A 20,040-nucleotide genomic window follows, 5' to 3' on the forward strand; every position below is an offset into this window, starting at 1 on the left:
AAAGCCCAAAGATAATCTTTATCCACCACTGGTCAGATGCATTTTCTTTGGATGTGGTGTGGGTTTCAATGCTGTTTCAATGAATGTGAGTTTCAAGGGCAGAGAAGTTTTAATGTTAAGTCTATTTTCATTCTGAGACAGTATTGCTTTGTTTAGCAGATGTCTATTAATAGGTTTATAGGTTCATAGGTAGGTACTAGGCTATCTGCCCGAAGGCATTTATAAGCCTAGCCGGAATGTGTTGGCTTTCGCCACCCCCTTAGATTAGTTCCCTGTGCCTCTGTCCAGCAGAGCAATTGAAGTGATCCCTGGGGTAAACTTTCTGTTTCCCATTCACTCATCAAGGTTTCTCTTGAAGAGGGTTAGCGAGGAGCTCTGCCTAATGTAGATTGTAATCTTGTTCCAGAGCATGGGAAGTCTCTGGGACAGGAATCTATCCCTCCAGCACGTCCTATTTATTTTTGTGGTGAGGTTTAAATCCCTGTAACGTGCAGCTCGAGGGGATATGTTTTTTTTTAGGTGGAGCATGTCCATCAATTCTGGGTTGGACATGGCCTTGTATGTCAGGCAGAGATTATCTCTGAGTAGGTGGTATGCAACCGAGTACAGCTGGAGTTTCTTCAGTTGAGCTGCATAGGCCATCTGCTTGAGGCCAGTAATCCTCTTGGTGAGGAACTTCTGTGGTCTTTCCAGTTGTTGCAGGTGTCTTGTAAGGTACATCCCAAATGCGGCATTGTACTCTATGATGGGTCTGATGAGTGATGTGTAGAGGGGCCCAATGACCTCTTTCGATCTGGATGCAAACCCTTTTGTGATTAGGTGGGCCACATAGAAGGATTTTCTAACCACTTTGGCAATGTGATTATCAAAGGAGAGGTTACCGTCTACGTGGGTCCCCAGATCCTTTATTACTTCTTCCATATTTAGGGGGCTACCACCTATGTGGTAGTTTATGGGTACTTTGTTTTTTCCAAAGGGGATGACTATGCACTTTTTGGCATTTAGCTTGAGACCATGGTTTTGACACCAGGTATCTGTCTCAGTGAGACCCTTTTGGAGGATGTCTGTGTCAGCCGGAGAGTCAGTTATAGCCCCTAGTTTGCAGTCATCTGCGAACTTGGTGAGTCGTAGTCCTCATGTGCTTGCCTGTACCCCTGAGAAGTTTATGCCGTACAGGAAGGGTCCTAGGACTGAGCCCTGGGGAATGCCACTTGTAACTGGTTTAGAGTCAGGCCTAGCTCCTGTAACCCTTACCATGTGAGTTCTGTCCGTGAGCCAGTTGGCAACCCATCTCGTGATATAGGGGTTTATGTTCAGGCTGGTGAGCTTGTCTATAATACCTGAGTGGGGAATGGTGTCGAAGACCTTTGCGAGGTCTAGGTAGGCTGTGTGGACCACCTTTCCCTCGTCTATAGCCTTGGTAACTGTCTCAAAGAAGTCCACCAGGTTTAGGAGGCATGATCTGCCCTTAACAAAGCTGAACTGGGTTGGGTCCAGTGATTGGAGGTTTCCAATGTCTCTGTTAATGAGATCCACGATGATGCACTCCATAGCTTTGCAGACCAGGCTAGTCAGGCTTATAGGGCGATAGTTTCCGGGGGTCCGTTGTGGCTCCACCTTTGTAGAGGGGAATAACCGTTGCTGTGCTCCACTCTGTGGGCACATAGCCTGTGGATCGGCTGAGTTTAAACAGTTTGTTTAGGTGAGGGGTTAGTTAATCTTTGAGCTCATGTAGGACGCAGCCTGGGACACTGTCCGGTCCCATTGATGCTGTGTTTTGGCTTTGGAGAGGGCTGTTTTAACCTGAATGTCTGTGATTTTAGGGGTACTGCATTCTTCTGGTATAGTTATGGGCCATTTTGGGGGTGATGGGGGGGTGAAGTTTGCACTGAACCTGTCTGCCAGGATGTTGACTATATCAGTTGGTTCAGTGTATTTTGTGCCATTCTGCACTAACTCCGAGCAGATCTGAGAATTGCCACTTAGATTCTTGACATAGCTAAAGAATGCCTTGTGGTTATCTTTGGAGTCCATGGCAATTTTTCTTTCGAAGCTAGCCCTGGATTATTTTATGAGGGAACATAGATTCTTGCTGATACTGATCAGGGATGTCTTCCCTTCTTGGGATTTTACTCTTTTCTGTACTAGTTTCCTCCTTCTATTGTATAGCTTGTTTATGGCAGGGGTCCACCAGACTGGTTTCCTTTTCTTGGAGGAGCGAGTCTTGGTTTTCTTTGGGATAGCATGATCCATGCATTCTTTCAGGTGACTGTAGAGTGCATTAGTAAAGGATTTTGCAGCTTGGACAGCATTATCCTTTAGCATGGAGGCTTTGAAAATTCCCACCTCGGTCTTAAGTAACGCAAAGTTTGCTTTTGAAAAGTTTTTCATGGTGGTTTCTTTGACCAGTGGTGGTGGCGAAATGTGGATATCCAGAGTGATTAGTTTATGGTCAGATCTAACCAGCGAGGGGTTTACCTCCGGTGTGGAACACCGGTTGCCCATGTTGGTGATGACCAGGTCCAATATGTTGTCACCTCTGGTGGGGGTGTTAACCAGTTGATCCAGGGCTTTTGAGTTTATAAATTCTAGGAAATGTTGGGCCAGGGAGTTCGTACTTGAGTAGTTCTCCCAGTTAATGTTTGGATAATTGAAATCGCCCAATATCAGGGTTTGGTAGGACCTTTATGTTTCCCAGTGTTTCCAGGAATGCAGAGTGGGGGCCCTGGGACATGGTGGGTAATCTGTAGCAAGCTATAATTTGAATAGCAGTTTTGCCCATTGTTAGTTGCACATGGATGATCTCTGAAGAATCATGCTATGCCACTAACCTGGAGGTGTGGGTATCCTTGATGAATATGGATACTCCCCTGCCTTTTGTATTTCGGTCCTGGTTTTGCGGCCAAAATGTATGGTATGAGTTATAGCCTGGTAGTGATGGGGTGCTCTCTGGAGCCTTAAACCAGGTTTCTGTTACTGCACATATATCAATTTTTCTCCATACTGAGGAGTGCCTTGAGTGCGTGCGTTTTGAGGTTTAGACTTCTGGCATTGAGCAGCATTACCCTCAGTTTTTTGTTACTTGTGCTATTTACGGTGGTGGGTTTGTCTTTTTAGCCTTGCCTAAAAAGGCACTATGGGGGCAGCAAGAGCCTTGGCCAGTATTCGAAAGCCTAAGGGTTACAGGTGCCAGCCATCTCTAGCAAAGCAGCGTGGCTTGTTGAGCATGTCATCCCAGGCTGATAGACACTGGATCCCCTTTGAATGACACCAGAAGCTTAGCCAGTTGTTGAAATTGATAATTTTTTCTCTATACCGTGGTATCATTCTTGGTGAGGGCAGGATGCTACTCAGGGTCAGGGTCATACCAGCCTGGGCTACATAATCAGAGAGCTCCTCCATGTCTCTTTTCATGTAGCCCAGGGAGGTATGGCTCAGGTCATTCACACCAACATGGGCAATGACAGAGTCATATTTATACTTGTTCTGGTGTGACCTGAGTGCTTGTGTTATGTGGCGGATCCTGGCACCCAACAGGCAACTAACAGTAACCTTCTCCTTGTTCAGCCTTGTGAGTGGGAAATCAATGTGCCTGACTATAGAGTCACCTATTACTAGTGTGTTGGGTGTGTTATTTTGTCTTAAGGGCTGTAATTGTGTGGCACACTGGTTTTGTGAAGTATGTGTTTCATGGTTTGTGTTGGGGGGGTGGAGGTTGCTTGGATGTCTGCTTTGGAGGTTTCTGTTGCTTTTGCAGATTTTTATTTAGAGCCTCCGAGTAGTATGTTTTTGTATACTTATGTGTGCTTTTTTGCCAGTGCTGGTTTCATAGGTCTATGTGAGACTGGTGGTGTGATGCAAATAATTCCCTTCTCCTCTTGACTGCCTGGTCCAGTCTTGGGTTGAGAGAGCTTAGCCTCCAGTTTGGCTGTATAATTGCATCTTTCGCATGTATTAGTGTTTGGTGGAAGGAGGAGAGGGTTGTCTGTGTACATGAGGCAATTGTAATATTGCCTCAAAATGCCCAGATTCACCAGTTGGACCGGAGAGTACACCTGAAACTGCCCTTTGGATATGCCTGGATAGGTACAGTGAACTGTTTTACTGATTGGCCTGTAAGGTCAAATAGAGAGCCTTGTCCTTCTCTACAGTATAGGTGGGTCTAGTGCTAAGGGTTATTAGTGCTTGCTATGAGTTTTGGGCAAGTGCAGGGATGAGAAGTGAATGATTTGAGTGCTTAAGTTGAAAGTTTGTCTAGTTCCAAGGGAAAACTTGAAGAGTAGACTTTGTGGAGCCAGGAATAGTTATACCCTAGCTAACCGGTGCCGTGCATTGTGCTATACAATGTAAAAATAAAATCCAAATCATTGTAGAAGTAAAGCAGTATACACACATTAGTGTTTATGGTAAATGGGGTGAAATAGCCAGGTAATGGGACATTAGAATGGCTGCAGGGGGACTCTGGTGTCATATTTTGCTTGCCTGTTCCTCAGTTTGCATTTGAAAGTTGGTATCCCACAATTCCATTGCAATGGTCGGAGTCACATAATTATGTATGCAAATTTTATGTTAATCAGCGTACAGATTTGTACCTATTTTTCATGGGCCTTGTCCAGATTTTTGATGTTTCCAGGTTGAGAAGTATGTGGGGATTATTGAACCTGAGCAGACAGACTCAAACCCAAAGAAACTCAAGGCATACAGGAGAAAGCCATGGGGATCAGACCTCTCAACTGTACAGTTTTTTGCAGAATGTCCAGAGTTTTGCCTCATATTTTTGGTCTGTTTCTCATAAAACTGTGGTTTTCTATCAAATTGTTGGTAAGTCATTCAGGGTTGACACCAAAATATAATGAAAGATATTTGAGTTTCAGACTTCAAGCCCTTCAGAAAATTCATGCTAATTCAAAACCTATTATTCTATCAACTTTCTAAATTTGTAAGAGCAACATTTAAAAAGTGTACCTATTTTTGGGCCTTGGTCTGCCCATTATTTGTGGTTTTGCCCAGATGTTTTGCTCTAAGAGGTTGAGAGGTATGATGGGGATTACTGAGTCTGAGACAGACAGACTGAAACTCAATAAAACACAAGAGAGAGCCATGGGGATTACTGAGTCTGAGACAGAGAATCAAACTCAAAATGAAACAGGTGAAGTCAAGATCACCAGAGTGTCATTTATATTCAATGTGCAGTTAGCTCCTCAGCTTTTATGATTGTTGCCACTTTTAGTGCCATTAGTAATTTCTTCCTCCTGTGCTTCTATCCTCACCTCACGAGTAGTTCTGCTGCTCCCAACTGTCCTGGCCTCACAACAAGATTTTTGGCAGCACAAAGTATAAGCAAAATTTTAGTATCCTGCCACTACACCACTGGGTTTTTGTATTTGGCTTGTATATCCTAGTAGTATGACAAGCTATTCTCATTTCCATAAGCCATTTTTGTGCAGATAAGACACAGTAAATATATAAGGACTCAAGCTCATGTACAAGGCCTTGTCCAAGAGATACACATTATATTAGTCTCACATGAACTAATGTTAGCTACCAACATTTCAAGTTTTTAGGTTTGTAGTTAAAGCTGCGAGACACCCAACAATAGGCTTCCCTCTCATGCTCCCACAAAATATTGGAATGTGCATTTTTATTTTTTTATTTATTATTTATTTAAAAAAAATAAGAAACTTATTTTAAAAAAGGGATATAAGATACATCTCAGTCTATAACCCTAATAGCTTCTTCAACAAAGGACAACCAGAAGGCATTTTTAGTTATATATGTAACCTAAAAGGAAAGGCCCAAATTAGTGCCAAACTGGTAGTCAGTTATAACAGATATACTGAGCCTGTGGACATGGGTAACATGTTGGCCGACAGGTTCTATGGAAACTTCACTCCTCTGTCCCTGCCAGACGTACCTCATGACATCCCTACTGCCTGTCCCCTACCTTGTATCTCTAAAGAGCAGGTCATAAATACCCTATCTAAGGCCAAAAACACAGCATCTATGGGACCTGATAACATCCCAGGCTGTCCCCTACATGGACACCAACAAGAATTATCAACACCATTAGGTACTCTTTTCAATCATAGTCTAAGCACTGGCTTCATCCCAGCTGAATGAAAAAATGGCCACCATTATTCCCTTGCACAAAGGTGGTGATTCCACTGACCCCAGGAACTATACACCTATTAGCCTGCCTAGCCTTATCTTTAGGTCCATGGAGCTAATCATCATGGACCTTATCACCAAAGATATAGGTAATCTCCAAACACTTGACCCTACTCAGTTTGGATTTATCAAAGGGAGACCACACCTGTTAAACCTGCTGGACTTCTTTGAGACAGTCACCATGGCCTTGGATGAGGGGAAATCTGTGCATACAGCCTACCTAGACTTAGCCAAGGCATTTGACACTATCCCCCTCTCAGGCATCATTGCTAGGTATCAACCCTTATGTCATTAGATGGGTTTCTAACTGGCTCACTGATAGAATCCATCTAGTCAACATAGAGGAATCCACCTCCAGCAGCAGAGTTTGCTGGTGACTGCAAACTGGGTGCAATTACAGAATTTGAAAAAGATGTCAACATCCTACAAGAGGGTATTACAAAAACAAATGATTGGTACCAAAGTCATGGACTTAAACTCAATGCAAAAAAATGTATTATCATCCCTTTCAGTAAGAGCGATGTTCCTGCTAACTACCACATCAATAGCAACATCTTAAGTATGAACCCAGTGGTGAGAGACCTGGGCATACAAGTTGACAGCAACCTTACCTTTGACTACCTTGTCTCCATAGTGGTAAGAAGGGCATTTTATATTGCTCATCTCATAAGTAAGGGCATTACCTCCAGAAAAAAAAAAGTTATAACCTCCCTGTACTCTTCCCTCATCAGGCCAATAACTGAGTACAACTCCCCTTTGGTATGTACCTTTCCAAACACCTGCAGCAGTTGAAGAGACCACAAAGGTTCCTCAGTTGCTTCTTCAAAAATGCAAAAAATCATGTATTACATCTGTTTTAAGTAAATAATGTAATACATAAAATGTACCCTGATTATGGACATTTGCATCTCATTGTTTTATTCCTTGTGTCAGATTTCTAAGTGAAGAGGAACTACAACCACTTGAAAAATGTTGATTCTGTACAGTTGCTAAAGGCATATACCTCTTCTGTCTGTTAACCTCCGTTACATGGAGCTAATTGTTCAGACAGCCTCTAATTAGAAAACCCCAGGCCCAGATGCAATACCTAACTTCTGGTTAAAAGTATTAACATCTTTGCAAGAAGATTTAGCCATGAGTAAGAACTATTTATATGCACACCCTGAACAGAAACCAATCTGGTTAACAACAGGGAAAACAATGCTTCTGCTTAAGATGAACCTGCAAGCTACCCATAAAAATTATAGACCAATAACCTGCCTTCTAATGACATATAAACTATACACTGAAATTGATGCCGGCAGAGTTTATAGTCATTTAGAAGAAAACTCAATAATGGCAATAGAACAAAAGGTCAATAAAAGAAAGCCATATGGAATAAAGGATCATTTGTTGTTAAATAAAGCCATAGTGGAGAACTGTGAAAACGAGAAGAACCTAAGTATAGTATGGATTGACTACAAAAAAGTATTTGACAGTATCCCACATTCATGGATAAAAGAGTGCTTAAAAATGTATAAGATATCCCTTACACTGTTGGATTACATTACAGTGACATTACAAAAATGCACTCAACCACCACAACACAACACAAATCATGAGACAGATAACTCTCCTAAAGAGTGTGCTACTCAACCAATGCCCCTAAGGCAAAACAGCATGCCCAACACACTTGTCATAGGTGACTCAATAGTGAGGCACACTGATATCCCACTCACTAGGTTGAATAAGGAGAAAGTAACAGTCAGCTGCCTGTCAGGTGCCATGATCCGCCACATAGTGCACGTACTCAGGTCCCTCAACAACAGGTACAAATATGACTCAGTCATTGTAGATGTGGGTGTGAATGATCTGAGACGTACCTCCCTGGACTATATGAAAAGAGACATGGAAGAGCTCTCGTATTATTTAGCCCAGGCGGGTATGACCCTAGCCCTGAGAAGCATCCTACCATCGCCCAGAATGATACCACAGTGAAAGCAGAAAATGATTGATTTCAACAACTGGCTAAGTTTCTGGTGTCATTCTAAGGGGATCCAGTATCTGTCTACCTGGGATGACATGATTTACAGACCTTGATGCTTTGTCAGAAATGGCCTGCATCTGTCACCCCTGGGCTTCCGGATAATAACCAAGGCTCTTGCCACCCCTATAGTGCCTTTTTAGGCAGTATTCCAAAGACCAAATTACCACCATAACAGCTACAAACAAATGCAATCTGAGGGTCATGCTACACAACTTTAGAAGTCTAATTCTCAAAAATCCACTCACTGGAAGCACTCCATAAAATGGAGAACATCAACATTTGTGCTGTAACAGAGACCTGGTTCAAGGCAGCAGAAAGCACCCCTACACTACCAGGCTATAACTCTTTTCACCCCTTTTGTCCCCAGAAGTTGGACCAAAGCTCCAAAGATGGTGGTGTTTCCATATTTATAAAGGATGTGCACACCTCCAGACTGGCAGCCCAACATAATGCATCAGAGATCCTTCAGGTGCAGCTAACATTAGGTAAGAAAACAATTCAGGTCGTAGCCTGCTATAGGTCCCCAATTGTGTCCCAAGAATCACACTCCATGTTCCTAAGCACCATGGAGAATATTAGGGTCCAACCTAGCACTCTCATACTAGACGCCTTCAACTACCCCTCCATTAACTGGGAAAACTACTCATGTACCAATACACTTACCCAACGTTTTCTGGAGTTCATTAATTCCAATGCCCTGGACCCGCTTGTTTTTATCCCCACTAGAGGTAGCAACATCCTTGACCTGGTTATTACTAACATGGGGGACCATTGCTCTACACCAATAGTCAGCTCCTCCCTGTTTAGAGCTGACCACAAACTAATCACCTTGGAAATCCACATCCCCCCCCCCCCCCCCCCGCAAAGGTAACCACCATGAAAAACGTCTCCAAAGCTAAGTTTGAGCTCTTAAAAACAGAAGTGGCTAACTTCATGGCACCCATGCAAATGGAGAATAGTTGCATGACCACCGAATTGTACACTGATCCACTGTATGAACACGTAAACAAATGCATGTATCTCGCCATACCCAATAGAACCAAGATGCTCTCCTCCAAAAAAAGGAAGCCAATTTGGTGGGTCTCCTGCCATAAATAAATTCTACAACAGAAAGAGGAAACTGACGCGGAATAAGGTGAAGTCCCAAGATGGGAAAAACACCCTTATTAGCCTCAACAAGAAGTTGAGGTCCCTCATCAAATCCTCTAAAGCTAGCTATGAAAACAGAATTGCAGCAGATAGAGAAAATAACCACAAGGCCTTCTGTAGTTATGTAAAGAATCTCCACGGCAATACCCAGATTTGCTCTAAGTTACTGCACAATGGTACCTCCTATACCGAGCCAACAGATGTTGCCAATATACTGGCCGACAAATTCAGTGTCAACTTTACCCCTCTACCCCCAAAGGACCGATCACAGTACCAGTAGATTGCCAGGCACTCAGTATTACTACTGCACACAGGTTAAAACAGCACTGTCCAAAGCCAAGAATAGAGCTTCTTTGGGACCTGACAATATCCCTGGCTGTGTTCTACATGAATTACAGAATGAACTGGCACCTCACCTGTGTGTAGGTATCAACAAAAAGCAAGTTCCACAGAGTTGGATAAATCTTTTTAATAAAACAAAGCTTTCAGACAGATACGTCCTTCTTCAGTGTTAATAAAATTCATAACAAGACATCACATCTTATATAGTTAAAACTCAAGAACACATGACACAGCCTACCTATACAAATCTAGCAGTCAATTAAACAATTAAGACTCAAAAAGCCTCATGGAAAATTCCATAGGGAAGTTCTTAATGGAACATTCTATTAAACAGGATGCAAACATTATATGCTTGGTTTGTATAATACTATAAAAACATATATAAATATCTATATATCCTCTGAAAAGTATGTGTTAACATACAACTTCTTTTTATACATAAATAAATTGTATTGTATTTGTTGTTGTTTTCTCTTAAGAATGGGTTTTAGTGTGACCTGTTTATTTAGACCAGGATATACATCCGCTTGTAGGCGGATGATCCACTCATATTCTTTAGTGTCCAGCTTATTGACCAAGTCACCCTGTCTAACACTAGAAGTTAAAATATCCATCACTCAAAATGAAAAATAGTGTAATTCATCTGTTTCTTGTATATGTTGGGCTAAAGAGTTAGCAATCACTTTCCTTCTTATTTCTGACTTATGTTCCACAATCCTATCCCTTAACCTCCTTGTTGACTTGCCAACATAAAAGCATGAACATTGTTGACATAAGGCTAAGTATATCACATTTGTGGTGTTACATGTAGCTATACAAAAAAAAATTGAACTTTTTACCATTAAGCAGATGTATAAATTCAGTTAATGTGATTATATTGGTACAGCATACACAACTGTAGCAAGGGTATGTGCCTTTTTTATTAAATGCTATAGAGTCCATTCTATTTAAACTAAAGTCCTTATAGCACAAACGCTTCTTTAAGCTATTACAATTTCTATAAGTAAAGCGTGGTTTATCTGGAAGCCATCTCTCATACCCAGGAATAGCCTTCAAAATATACCAATTATTTTTAATGACTTCTTCCACATTTGTACTTGTTCTATTATAAGTCATTAGGTATCTCAAAATATTATCAGATGGTTGGTGGATGGAATTAATATTATACTGATTGGAAAAATATGGCCTACTTTTCCCATTTCTCATAGAGGTCACTTCATTTCTAACAACATCCAACTCATCTTTATTGTAACCTCTCTCTAGTAATTCATCTGTCATTTCTTTCATTTGTTTATGGCATATCTCATCCCGAGTATTAAGCCTACTTAAACATAGGTACTGTCCCCTAGGTATGCGTTTAAAGACATGTCTGGCATGCGTGCTAGTTTTGCGCAGATATTTGTTAACTTGCACTTCTTTTTTATAAATGCTTGTATCCAAACCAGCTTCAGCCATAGACACAGTGACATCCAGAAAATTAATACTAGACTGAATAGTTCATCTCAAATTTTAGAAAATCATTATCATTGTTCAAATAAGAGTGAAAGTTTTCAAGTTCTTCACTCGTACCATACCACGCAAGAAAAATATTGTCCACAAAACACTTGTAGAACAATATTCTAGATGCATATCTATTGGCATGACCAAAAATATTTTCTTCGTCCCATTTGCTTAAAGTTAAGTTGGCGAAGTGTTAGCAATTGCTGTGCCCATAGCTATACCAGATATTTGTTGGTATAGCTGTTTATTAAACACAAACACATTATTTTGCAACACTAGCTCTATTATCTCACATATTGTTTCGGTGCACCTAGCGGAGAAATGACCACATTCTAAAAGTATCTCTCTTATGTTCTATATTCCAAACTCATTAGGAATCATAGTAAAGAGGGATTTGGTATCCAAAGTTACTAACAGAAAATTCTTCTCCATACTTTCATTATTCCATCTATATAATTGTATGAGAAAATCACCAGTATCTTTTATATAACTGGAAACATCTGTCAGAAGGCTCTTTAAGGCTTTTTCAAGATATATAGGTAAAGGTTCAGTGGCCCACCCACGGCCAAAAACAATAGGCCTCATTGGTGGTTTATACTTTGACTTGTGTATCTTGGGTATGCCATATAGAATAGGTATTCATAAGTTGTAAATCATAGATGGCCATATTCATTTTAACAATAATCTCATTAATATCCCTATCTGATATCAATCTGAATGTGTCCACATCAGAAATCAAATCATTTATCGCTTCAAGGTAGTCCACAGTATTCATGAGTACTACACTGCCCCCTTGAATGTAGACTGCGGGACAGGGTTTATGAACACACCTATGCTATTTCAGTTAATAAAATTGACAACCCACTAGCAAAACATATAGCAAATAATGTGGGCCACAAATTTACCATTAAAGCTATAGATCAAGTTCAAGCTAATTTGAGAGGTGGCCCACTGACCTTACTTTTAGAAGAACATGAGCTGGAATGGCAAATCCGTTTGAATGCATTTGTTGTACCAGGTTTAAATGATGCTTGTAACATTGCCTGTCTTCTGAAACTAAGAAGTTTGAGACGGTAACTGGTATTTTGCTTGAATATGATTCTATTCATTTTAGCTCTACAATATTTTAGAGAGATATACCCGGTTGATTATTTCGTAATTTGGAAGTTTAGTCTAACTTTGTTATTGTTTGAGTCTAACAGTTTAATGCCTTCTGTATAACTATTTATAACAGTTTTGATGACACTTTTAATCTAACAAACTTGCAGCTTTTGTATTTAGGTTTTATGAACACGTATTTTTTCAGCAAACGTTTCTTTAAGAATTTGATTTACTGGAGGTGTGGTCATCACATGACATGTCTCAATTACTTATAAACTGCTGTTTGAAACTGTCTATCTTTTCTGAAGAAGATATTAACATAAAACACAAGTGAACCAGAACAGAACAGCAGTTGAAATCACAACATTAATTAGGCGACCATCAGCATTAGATTAAAATTTCTTCTTTATTCCACAAACGACAGAAAGAACGAAATGAGCGCTTTCACGTATGCACCATACGCTTCATCAGATTTCATTATTCATTAAAGCAGCTCAGTTTATATAGTGTTGTCTATACTTCAATTAACACAATTACTTCAATTAACACAATTACTTTGCCAATTAGTAACACCTCTACCTTTCTCTAAAAGGTGTAGCTAACTCCTAGGACAATATTAAATGTATACTTGTTAAGTATAGCAACACCTAGCAATTCATTAATACAGCGTCTATATATGGTTGAAATGAATTAATTCATGCATATGTCAACATAAATACAATATCAAATTTGGAATAATAAAAAATAACAAATAAGAATAATGTAAATAAAAATAACAATAACAAAAGTAATAATATATATAGTAATAATAATATATATATATATTTTTTTTCTGAAGAAGTTGCTACATTACAAGCAATGAAAAGCGCTTCAATAAATTGTTTTATTTTATATTTTTTGCATTCCTGATACTTCTTGTGGTGGGTCTTGGTGCTGCTGTTTTTTGTGTTTCAGTTGTTTTTCACATATATCATTAAACATAGTCACAACTGTGTCACTATGCGGTATAAAAGTACTTCTCCTACATCTAGAGTCTACATAGAAACCTGATGTTTTTCAAATTTAAATTTTGTGTAAATATTTTTAAATCAGTCACAGCATTCACTATATTATCAGCAGACATTGTGCCCTGTTCAGTCACAACCTCACCTCAGGCTTTGTACCTACCAAATGGCGCACTGCTACAGTCATCCCTCTCCACAAATGAGGAGTGGCTACAGTCCCTGGGAACTATTGCCCCATTAACCTGACGAGTCTGATATGCAAAGCTATGGAACACATCATCATGGAGCTAATAGACAAGGATATAGGGAGTCTCCAAACTCTGGATCCCACATAGTTTGGTTTTGTGAAGGCTAGATCATGCCTGCTCAACTTGGTCAACTTCATTGAGTCAGTCACCAGAGATGTGGATGAAGGCAAGGTAGTTCATACAGCCTACCTTGATCTGGCCAAGGCCTTTGATACCATTCCCCACTCAGGAATCATAGAAAAACTCACTAAGCTAAGCATCAACCCCTATATCACTAGGTGGTTTGCAAACTGGCTCACAGATAGAACCCATGGTGTGAAAGTAGCTGACTTCAAGTCAGACTGCTGACTAGTCATGAGTATGAGTCCCACAGGGTTCAGTCATGGGTCCTCTCCTGTTTGGTATCTATTTCTCTGAAGTCCAGGCCAACATGAAGGGACTCTGGCTGACAAAGTTCACAGACAATTGCAAATTAGGAGGTATTATTAACTCCCCAAGTGATGCTGACATCCAACAGAATGGCCTCACAGAGACCAACGATTGGTGTCAGAACCATGGCCTTAAGCTCAATGCCAAAAAATGTGTCGTCATCCCCTTTGAGAAAAACCTGGTTCCCATGAATTACCACATTGAAGGTGGTCCACTGAACACAGAAGGTATTATAAGAGATCGGGGAACACAGGTTGACAGCAACCTCTCTTGATCACCACATTGCCACTGTGGTCAGAAAGTCCTTCTGTGTGGCACATCTCATTTCTAAGGGTTTTGCATCCAGGAAGAAAGAAGTCATTGTCTCTCTCTAATCTTCCCTCATTAGGACAGTCATCGAGTACAATGCCCCATTTGGCATGTACCTCACTAGACACCTGTAACAACTGGAGAGGCCACAAAAGTACCTCACAAAGAGGATCCTAGGTCTTAAACACTTGTCCTATATGGACAGACTCAAAAAACTCCAACTATTCTCTGTCTCATATTGCCTACTTAGAGACGATCTCTGCTTGACTTATAAAGCCATGTCTGACCCAGCTCTGTTTGAAATGCTACATCTAAAGAAATCCCAATCCCTCCACACCACATGCTCTAGAGACCTCAACCTCATTACCACAATCAACAGAACGTACTGGAGGGACAGGTTCATAACCCAGAGACTGCCCAAGCTATGAAATATCAAGCAGAGCACCTTGCTGACCCGCTTCAAGAGAAATCTTGATGAGTGGATGGGAAATAGAAAATTCAACCCGGGGATAACTCCAGTGGCTCTACTCAACAGAGGCACTGGGAACTAAGGTCGGGTGGCATGATGCCAAGGTAATCCTATGGTTAGGCTTGTAAAGGCTCCAGGGCCATTAGCCTAGTACACACCTATGATCCTATGAAACAGTGGCAGACCATTTTGCAATTAAGCCATGATAAATGACACATTATTATTCCAGGGATAAAATTACAAAGGAGGATATTCCAAGGTGACTCCCAGTCACTGCTGCTATTCTGTGTTGCCATTAACCCAGTAAGCTGACTACTTAACAGATTAGGTCATGGCTATATGTTGGCTCCTAGAAAACAACAAAATGTAAAGACTTCTCATCTTCTCTTTGCTGATGATTTAAAACTGTAGAGCTCATCAGATGAGGAACTGAAAGCACAACTGCAAGTAGTCAAAACTTTTTCAGATGATATACGATTGTCATTTGGTCTTAATAAATGTGCAAAAGCAACCTTTAAAGCAGGAAAGCTGCAGCACCAAGAAAACACCAGTTTGGGACAGGAATGTTATATAAAGAGCTTGAGCAAGAGGGAGTGTATAAATATTTGGGAACTGGTGAACGATCAAGAATAAAACATGAACAAATGCAAATAAAGCTGAGTAAGGAATATTTTGGAAGACTAAATTAATTTTGAAAACAGCGTTGACATCTAGGAAAAAAGTTCAAGCTATAAACTAATTTGGACTTCCTGTCCTAACTTAAAGTTTTAGATTGATAGATTGGCCCCAAAAGGTCTTAGATAGGTTGGGTAGGAAAACAAGAAGGATGCGTCATGCTCATCAAATGGTTTATAAAAATCAGTGCATACCAAGATTATATATTTCCCGTTCCGAAGGAGAGATGGACCACCTTGAAATTGATTACATGTATAGATATGCAATCGTGGGACTATATACACATCTGCTGAACTCACAAGACCCAGATATAATGAAAGTTTTGAAGCATGAGGAGAATAAATCTATGATGGCTTCCCTGCTTAGTCTAGCAGAAGCATATTGGTGTCAAACAGGAATGGAAATCAAACCAGAAGTAGATAAAAATCAGGCAGCAACTGAATGTGCCAAAAAACAAAAGAAAGAATATAAGGTGAAGGATCAGATGAGAAGGCAAGAAATGTAGAAAAGGCATAAATATAGTTGCAAGTATAGCAAACTCCTGGACGAACTTCATGATGATCAGGATCGAACACAGGAATGGTTAAGGAGAGGCGAATTCAAACAAAAGATGAAAGGTTAATATTGGCAGCCCAAGACAGTGGGCTACATACACATTGGCTTACAAAGTCCATTGAACATGTGGGAGAAACAGACAAATGTAGGTTTTGTAAAACACAGTTGGAAACAGTTGCACACCTTGTTGCTGGTTGTGATATATTAATGGTAGAAGGACTGTACACTGAAAGGCATAATAACGTGGCAAGACTGTTACACTGGGGATTGTGCAAATATTATGGTACTGAAGTGGCTGAAAAACAATGGAAACATGAGCCACAAAGCATCATAGAAAATTCTGAAGTCTGCATCACATGGGATCACCCATTACCAACAGTTCAAAACATAGATGTGAGAAAACCAGATATAGTGGGCCATGAAAAGAAGACACACGTAGCATTGATCATGGAAATCACTACACCCAGTGACTACAGTGCCTTGTGTACAGAGAGACACAAAATTATAAAATATCAGGATTTGCAGGCGGAAATGACAGCAATGTGGAAGAAAGATACCCAGACAGTTCCAATAGTAGTGGGAGCAACGGGTCTCATAAAAAAAGAATCTATGTACAATCGTATTTAGATATGTTACCAATACAAGTAACTGCACGAATTGCAGAAGGAGACATTACTGGGCACATTGCGGGTTCTCGAAAAATACTCCTGGCTGACATCAAAGACTGAAACAATACAAATTTCATGAACTTTAATTGTACTTTGACTTAGGAATGGGGTCTATTCCCATCATGGTATTAGAAACACAAAAGAAATTAAAAAGCAGAGTCATATTTTTGTGCAGTATTGATAGTTTTATACCTAGTACTCCCAGATGTCATACATTTTGTTTCACACCATTTAATTGGCTTGAAATGTCAAAAATACTTAATTGAATCTTGCTTAATTGCATTTTGTGTGTTGAATGTTGGAGTTGCCCCCCCACCTCCTTTGCAAGATCTATGCTAAAGCCCATCAACAAGATGAAACAAGTTGTGTTTGATAGATAACTTTACTGCAGTAGACAAAATGTCATATATCCTGGAGTTTCAGTTTGTCTCTTTCACAAACACACAGGTGCACACACACACACACACACACACACACACACACACACACACACACACACACACACACACACTATTAACAACCATATAGACATATCCAAACATAAAACTTAAAGATTTGTGATTCCGATAGTCTTCTGTGACATTTTATGCTGCAGCCCATCAGGTCCCTTGCTTCACTGAAGTGGACCTGATTTACTGCAGCTTACAGACCAATCAAAAAAAAAAGAAAAGGAAAATGTTTGTGATCACGAAGTGATGTCTCGCAGCTGTGCAGACATCCATGAGGTTCCAAGGAAGAAACAGGATATGAGAAACCCGCAGCTGCTGCTTGGAGGACCTTGTTCATGGGGAGATAATCGAAGGCTACCAGCAGTTGTGGGTTCTGCAGGTGCCTAATGACTGCTATGGCAGTACCACACTGTTTTCTCATTGCAATACTGCCTTGTTTTACCTGCTTTGCAGTGCTGTTTTACAACCCCTATCACCAAACATTCTGCCGTCTTACAGTAATTATTTAGAAATAGTGCCCTTCTGCAACTTTTATAATCTCTGTAGCAACCTGTCGCACATTGTCTTCCTAGTGTCAGTTTTTACTGTTGGACAGATCTTACACCTGAGCCTTACTTCCACCTCTCTATGTGGCATTTGTACCTTGCATGTAGTTTTGATGTAACTGCTGCAGTCTGAGTCTTTTCCTCATCTGTGGCATTCTGCACTTATCTTGCACTAACATAATTGTGGCACTGCAATACCCAAGCTTTTTCCTTATCTGCAGCATTCAATGTCTTATTTGTACTGCTGATACAACTGCTGGAGTGTGGCACCTCAGCTTTTTCCATTTCAGTGGCATTCCACACCTTATTTCCACTACTGCTCCAACTGCTACCTATGGCAGATAAGCCTTTCGTTATCGCCAGCTGAAGCCATTGTTGCACTGTGGTACCTCAACCCCATCCTTACTGACTGCACTCTTTGACTCTAAAGTGTTGCCTCTGAATTAATATTGACAGCAGTATTGTTATCCTGATATAGCAGCCTCATCATGATTTGCAACATAAAGTACAATATTTACATAAGTTGTAACAGTACTCAACATTACAAATTACGATGATTTGCCATTCGATGATGCGCAGCTTCAACAAATACAGGTCGATTAAGGTGAGTCGACATTCTGCTTCTTCGCATAAATGATATAGACCCCATTTCTTTGTCTATTCTACAGTGTACATCCTACCACCTATCTCAAGCACTTCATCTCCATCACCTCTAGATTCATCAACTGCTGTGATACTACTGCTCAGGTTTCTGTGCCATATAGTTGTACTGGTTGCACTACTGTTTTATGCACCTTTCTTTTCAGTGTCTTTGTCATTCTTATGTCCAGACTTCCCCTCTCCTCAACCACCCCTCTCAGATTTTTGAAACTGTTAACCTGTTCCATTATTTTCCCATCTATCTCAATTTCCAGCTTCTTCTGATTCCCCCATTTGCTGCCATTACAACTGTCTTATGTACACTCAGTTTTATGTCATGTGCCTTTAGTTTTGTGTTCTATTCCCCTATCCTTTGCTGACATTTCTGCTAAGAGTCTGGCTGTAATGTCACATTATCCGCATACAAAAACCTTTTTGATTTGTCCCCTCTGACCTGTTTTCTAATGTACCCATCACCAGTATGAATGACAGTGGGCTCAGAAGAACAGAACCCTTATGCAGAACCACTGGCACTAGGACCCCCTCTGTGACACTGAATACTGTTTGTACTTGAGTCATTGGGTCTTTATAAATAGCTTGAACTAATTCTACCAATGTTTTTGGGACTTTAAACTACTGCAGGATTACCCAAATCAGCTTTCTTGGAATCCGTATACTTTTTCCAAGTCTAGGAATGTCCAGTTGGACTATTTTTGTCATCTCTAATTTCTTTTCAAATATCTGTCTCATATAGATTCATAGGTTCATAGGTTGGTACTAGGCTATTGGCCGTAGGGACTATACAAGCCTAGCCATAACAATTCCCTGGATATTTTTTCCCACAATATTTACTTCCCTGGACCCCTGTCTCAGAGGGTGACTGCCGTGATCCCAGGGGTGAATTTCCTATCTCCCATCCAGTCATCAAGGTTCCTTTTGAAGAGGGCCAAGGAGGTGCTCTGCTTGACATGTATGGGCAGTCTATTCCAGAATATGGGGAGTCTCCGGGTCAGGAACCTATCCCTCCAGCATGTTTTGTTCATTGTGATGACAAGGTTTAGATCCCTGGAGTATGTGGCTCTGAGGGATTGGGATTTCTTTAAGTGGAGCATGTCCAACAGCTCAGGGTTTGACATGACCTTGTATGTTAAGCAGAGATCACCTCTGAGTAGACGATATGCCACAGAGTATAGCTGGAATTTTTCTAGATGGTCAGCATAGGGCATCTGCTTTAGGCCTGTGATTCTTTTATTGAGGTATTTCTGCTGCCTTTCCAGCTGTTGACAATGTCTTGTGAGATACATACCAAACGGAACGTTGTACTCTATAATGGGTTTAATGAGGGATGAGTACAGCTGGCAATGACCTCCTTTTTTCTGGATGAAAAGCTCTTAGTGATGAGGTGTGCCACATAGAAGGATTTCTTGACTTTTGTGGCGATGTGGTTATCGAAGGTGAGACCACTGTCCACCTATGTCCATAAGTCTTTCATCACACTTTCAGTGTTTAGTGTACTGCCACCTTTGTGGTAATTCATGGGTACATGTTTTTTCCCAAAGGGGTTAACTATACATTTTTTGGCATTAAGCTTGAGCCCATGGCTCTGGCACCAAGTATCTGTTTCTGTAAGGCCCTTTTGTAGAATATCCACATCATTTGGGTATTCAATAATGGCTCCCAGTTTGCAGTCATCTGCAAACTTTGTTAGCCAGAGTCCCTTAGTGTTGGCCTGTACTTCAGAGAAGTAAATGCCAAACAAGATCG

This window comes from Protopterus annectens, chromosome 2.part0 (genome assembly GCF_019279795.1).
Source record: "Protopterus annectens isolate FY-2018-M chromosome 2.part0, PAN1.0, whole genome shotgun sequence".
Classification (NCBI taxonomy): Eukaryota; Metazoa; Chordata; order Ceratodontiformes; family Protopteridae; genus Protopterus; species Protopterus annectens.